General features: G+C 31.5%; 1 non-coding gene across 1 annotated transcript; it reads left to right on the forward strand.

The window, feature by feature from the left end:
- The first annotated feature begins 1,542 nt into the window (after positions 1 to 1,542).
- On the forward strand, positions 1,543 to 1,614 carry TRNAE-UUC (transfer RNA glutamic acid (anticodon UUC)). Its single transcript has one exon. It is a non-coding gene; the product is annotated as a tRNA-Glu (tRNA).
- Positions 1,615 to 6,000: the final 4,386 nt, after the last annotated feature.

Here is a 6,000-nt window from a genome sequence, read left to right on the forward strand (position 1 = left end):
AAACTAGTTTTGTGACCCGTGAGAATCACGGGCTTGATTGTTTTTGTTCTTTTATTTTTGCGGTATCGTTCATGAATGCGTTATTTGGGTTGTTTGTCTTCTTGCTTATTATCTTGGAGATATGTTGGTAGGGTACCTAAGCAAGGCAATAAAGAGGGTCCTGTCATAATTCATGAGGGTAAGATATATTATAGCACCAAAACCCATGAATCCCTCATTTTAAAGAACAACGAATGTCCATTATCTCGATTTGCGGTATTGCATATAAATTAAATGGGAAATTGTATTGCCTTGTGTTTCATTAGAGCACTTTAAACAACTTATTCTCAAAGCCTATAAGCAAAATCAACACAAATTATCGGAAACGTAAAATTGCATTCAAACAGTGGAATATTAACTTTGAAAACTACTCTTATTTTGCTACGGTCCTCATTGTTATTCAAAAATTATATCAAAAAAAAAAACAATGGCACATCATATTAATGTGATGAGGTCATCTAATTTTTTTTTGGTACGAATGAGGTCATCTAATTAAAGTGGTTGATACTATAATTATCATGGCTTCTTGTGTTAGGTGGTCTTACGCAAGAAGTTTGTTAAACGTATATTTTCAGTAACCAACTTCTCGTTTAATGAATCGTGATACTTGTTTTAAAGATTGGGGATTTTGATAAATTTGGTGTTTTAATTTTATATGTCAAAACTAATTTTATCAATTTAATTTTATAACTAGTCTAAATCCCGTACAAATGCACGTTTTTTTTTTAAATTGTAAATATGTAGAGAAATGTCCATTTAACAATTATACTTTAAATTTAATATTATGGAGTAGTTTACAATTATTAATTATTAATGATTAATATTAAGAGGTAAAAAATTACATTAATTTAAATGATAGTCCAAAATAATTGGTAGAATAATTTTTTTCACAAAGATTGACACATATGAGTTGCAGAGTATATGTAAAGCCCAACATTTATTAGAATATCCAAAAATGTTAGGCCCAATTTGTAGGATAATAATTTGAACGGGGAAATTTCTAATTCCACATATTCTTTTAGTAGATAGAGGATTAATGAATAATGCTGAACTCATTAGAGAGTTAACTTGAGTAAAACCAAGCTAAATTAAGTTGAGTTGAACTGAATAAAACTAAGTTAAAATTAACTGAACTGAGTTGAATTGAACCGAATTAAAATGAGTTGAAATTAAACAGAAAAAGAGAATCTAAATAGGAGTATCATTTTGGATGGACTAATAAGAACAATAAAGAAACACAAAATCTCATTGAAGACGGCACGTATCCGTCACTTTGGAGTGACGGATACCATTTCTCTCACAAATGACCCAAATAGAGGAGAGAGGGAAGCACATGGGGGTGCCCCCACATTGTCCTTCCTATTCATTTTGTGAATGACATTACCCGTCACTTGCTCCCACCCGTCTTCAGCAAGACTAATTGATAAAGTATGAATCTAATGTTGTCCTCATATAATTGGAGTCAACGACTACACGACCGCATAATCAAAGAGTCACAGCAATTCCGATGTCGTCCAGCGGTTAGGATATCTGGCTTTCACCCAGGAGACCCGGGTTCGATTCCCGGCATCGGAACTTTTTATTTTTTGTTTTTTGTTTTTGTTTTTTTCTACTCTTTTGAACTTATTTCTGTTTCTTTTTGGTATAAATTACAACATTGCAACTGAATTAAAACTTGCTAACTTATGCAACAAAGTTGTGACAACCGTTCCGTGCGATAATGGGTTGCAAATACTTGCTAACTGGATTATATATGATCATGTGTTTTAATTTCTATATTAATAGTTGTTAGTTGACTTTTAACTTAACTAAATACTTTTGTTAGTAAAACAAATTACTCATATTAAACTCAAATGCCCTCCAAAATCAATTAGTAGATTATACAACTGGTTGTATGTAGTTTATGTACAACCTTTTCAATGTTGTCGAGTTTTGTTATAAAGTTGTCGAGCTTTATTAACAAAATTGTCGAGTAACAATACAAAGTTATTGAGCTTAAGATGAATAATTATTAAACTCAATAACTTTTTAAATTAGCTCAATAACTTATAAAATAGCTCGACAACTTTGTGTAAAAAACTCAACAACTTTGAGGCGGTTGTACAATGCTAATATACAACTGGTTGTAAGATAGTATTTGTGCTCCAAAACTACATAATTTTAATTCATGAGAACTAGTCTAGATCCCGTGCAAATGCATGTTTTTTTTTAAAAAAAAAAATTGTAAATATGTAGAGAAATTTCCATTTAACAATTATACTTTAAATTTAATATTATGGAGTAGTATACAATTATTAATTATTAATGATTAGTATTAAGAGGTAAAAAAATTACATTAATTTCAATGATAGTCCAAAATAATTGGTAGAATAAATTTTTCCACAAAGATTGACACATATGAGTTGCAGAGTATATGTAAAACCCAACATTTATTAGAATATCCAAAAATGTTAAACCCAATTTGTAGGATAATAATTTGAGCAGGCAAATCTCTAAATCCACCTACTCTTTTAGTAGATAGGGGATGGTTTGACTCCCACCATCATTTAACTTTATATAACCAATTTCCATTGAAGTGACTTATTATGCGTAATAGCTATAACTCACATTAATACGCTATTTTCGCAACTAAACTAAAATATGAAATTAATAATGGTTCTAAGCATTGTTCATAAGAGCAAATTTTTCGGCCAACCGTTTACTTTTTCGTGATAGTACTGAGGCGAGCGGATTATATATACTATTGTCCATGGTGGATATCCGGTTTACACCAACAAAAATAAATTCTAATTTGAATCACCCTAAAAAAAGATTCTAATTTGAATCGATGAAATAGATAGCACTAGAAAGCTTGTGCATAAATCCCTGGGACTCTGGGATATTAGAGAATAATTACAACTATTATGTGTATATTGTGTATCAATTAGTGAAATTTTGGTGGTTGTTGGTGTCGTTGCTGTAACAGTAACTATCGATCTTAAGCTACTTGTACAGAATTCTCCTATTAAGCAAGGCATGTAAGATGGTGAAATTTTGGAGTAAAAATAGAAGGCTGGTGAAATCATCAGTCATAAACTCGTTCCATCATACATATATACCAACGACAGTGCAACTGTTGAATCACACTCAGGTTCCATCAACTAATAACTTTGGAGCTTGATTCTTCAACTAATAAAGCCTAGATATCAACTAATAACTTTGGAGCTTGATTCTTCAGTCTTGTAGAATGTTGGAGTTAGTGCTTCAAAAGAAGCAAATGGTAATTCCCAATTTAGTCATGGGATAGTTTTCCAAATTGATTGTACATTCTCCCATACTTGATTTATGAGATTTTCAACATTGATTGTGCAGTATCCTAAAATTACCATTTTACGATACTAACTTTGTGATTTACCATACCCATTTCACTACTATATAAACCCATCCCTACCACACAAAAAAGACAACAATCATTCTCTCTTCTATTCCTCTCTAAATATTTCTCTTGTATAAAGCTGATATTTGGCAACGTTCTGCAAGTAGTCCTCATTCTGAGTCTTTGTCGTGCACCTTAGACTCGGGCGTCGTGTAACCCTGGGGGTTGGTTGCCAAGAGGCCGTGTGTATCGAGCGGGCAAATTCAACTTTAGGGCAGTGATTCTATCACGCCACGGTATCTTTCTCTTCAAGTTCTGTAAGTTTATCTTTTCATTGTTCGTCTAATAGTCATACCGCCTACAGTCTAAAGTTGAATTTATTTGAAAATTTTCTTGCTCGTTAATATTTTATTTAAGGCGATATGGCTATGTCTGTTTCTGTTTATCCGTCACCAAAATTCAAATTTTATTTTTGTTCATATTTTTGCATATATATGTCACTTGTAAGTTGTACGGTCTCCTTATCTTAATTCTCCTTGACCTATGGTGACCTATAATATACTTGTGGATATGTGACTGCTAAAATTATCATAAGTACGAACTTTGTAATTAAGTGTATTGAGTAATCCTCTCCATTTCCTAAAAAGAAATGGAGAGGCCATTTTCTATCAACGGATCGGATTGCATCTTGTTAATATCGAACGGTTCAAGATTTATGCAAGGAAATAAAGGTTTAATAAGGTGTGGAGGAGAAAATATTATTAAATGGGTTTGTGAGAGGAAATGGAGAGAAAGAAATGGAGAGAATCTTAATTGCATTTACACTATCATACTGAATTTTTCTGGACTTACCTTACCATGAAACTTTGTTCTGGAGCAGTTTCTAGATCACCGCTTTATTTTTTAATTTTATGACTTTTTCACTATGATTTTGTTGGCTGCAAAGAAGGTTTTGAGATTCATGACGAATTTGGGTTAGATATCAGTTTGTTTATCGGGTCGAGCTGATTGCGCGATTACGGATTTCAAACATGGTCAAATTTGTGAAATACTAAATTTATACCAGTTACTTTTATGAATTTTCTTTTGAAAATGGAATGCGTTTATAATGAATCGAGGAGGTATCCTTAAGATTTGTTGGTGACCTCGTAAAGTGGAAAGATGATTTATTTGCATGACATTGTTTTCTGCCATTCTTTATGGGTCTCTAATGATTTGAGGCAACAAATAATGAGTACAGTATTATATACTCGTGAGTCAAAAAAAAAAAATGTATATACGGATTCGATGATTAATTTGTTCAGTAGCTTTAACATGTTAAATCTTCTATAACGCATAAGTTGATGGACGTACATTATTTTTTTGTAGCTACGTATCTATGTCAAGCCTTTTTGGTCCAATGATTGTAAATTTTTAACCTTGCTCATTGACCCTGCAACGTTCTTTGGCACGAATTTTATTTTTGAACAGGCTAATGAAGTGTTTTATTGTTTATAATTTTTTATAAATCAAGATATGAGAATCAAATCCTCAAATTTATCCATTTCATATAAGCTAGCGTATCATTTGTGATTAATGAGTATCATTTATGTATGTAATCTGATATCATTGTCATTTTTTTTAAAAGCAAAATTATAAGTGGCATGGTTTGGTCAAGAACTAGTAATTCCTTTGAGAATATATATTTATATGATGAAGTTTGTAAGTTTGTATGCATGGTATATGATACACATTACATTACATGCCAAATGATGTGACTGATTGTATTAATACATTTTTCTAATTGTTGTGTTGTCACACATGTAGAATATGACAACATGTGGGGGAAGTAGTATTATTTGAATAAACGTTTTAAAAGTTTTGCCTATCCTCTCTAAGTAGTGAAGAATGTATTCCTATATGACAATGTTGATTTCAGGTGACGTGTTTCAGAAAGGGTATTTTTTTTTATCATCATCTTATCTCATCTTGAATGTTAGCCTTGAGCCTAAAATATTGACCATTTTTTCACTGCTTTGAAGTTTTGTTGTTGAATTGAGTCGGACTTTTTATAATCTTTATGTAAGATTACTTTGTCAATTCTTATGAGAGTGATTGGTCCGATTAGAGGAAGTTTGCCTAGCTAAGGCTTTGAGATAAGTCAAGGCTTGTGGGGGTATCTAGCAAAGGTAAGACTTCTTTTATTGTTGTCGTAAAAATATTGGATTTCAGTGATGGAAGTGGTTATAATGGCAATTACATGGGATTGATTTATACTTGTGAATACTCTGATATTGGGATTGTATAAACTTGTTTTTCTGATTTGAAAATTTGTGAAAGGTTTTGTGGTAATACATTTTGGAGTAGTTATTTTTTTGGTCATGTTTTTTTAACCAAGAAAAGGTAAAAGACGCATAATCTATATTTATTTGGTTTTGATTTTGCGATGTTTCTTTAACAGAAGTTATTGGTGATAATTGGATCACTAATATATGAGCTATTTAAGATGTATTCTTGAGTTTTTACATGACAAAATGAAATTGTTGGAAAGTTCTTACATTCATATACATGATGTTTGTATGTATTACGAGAGATATGATATAGCTTATATCATTGTTATAGGTGTT

The sequence above is a fragment of the Silene latifolia genome, chromosome 5, assembly GCF_048544455.1.
Source record: "Silene latifolia isolate original U9 population chromosome 5, ASM4854445v1, whole genome shotgun sequence".
NCBI lineage: Eukaryota > Viridiplantae > Streptophyta > Magnoliopsida > Caryophyllales > Caryophyllaceae > Silene > Silene latifolia.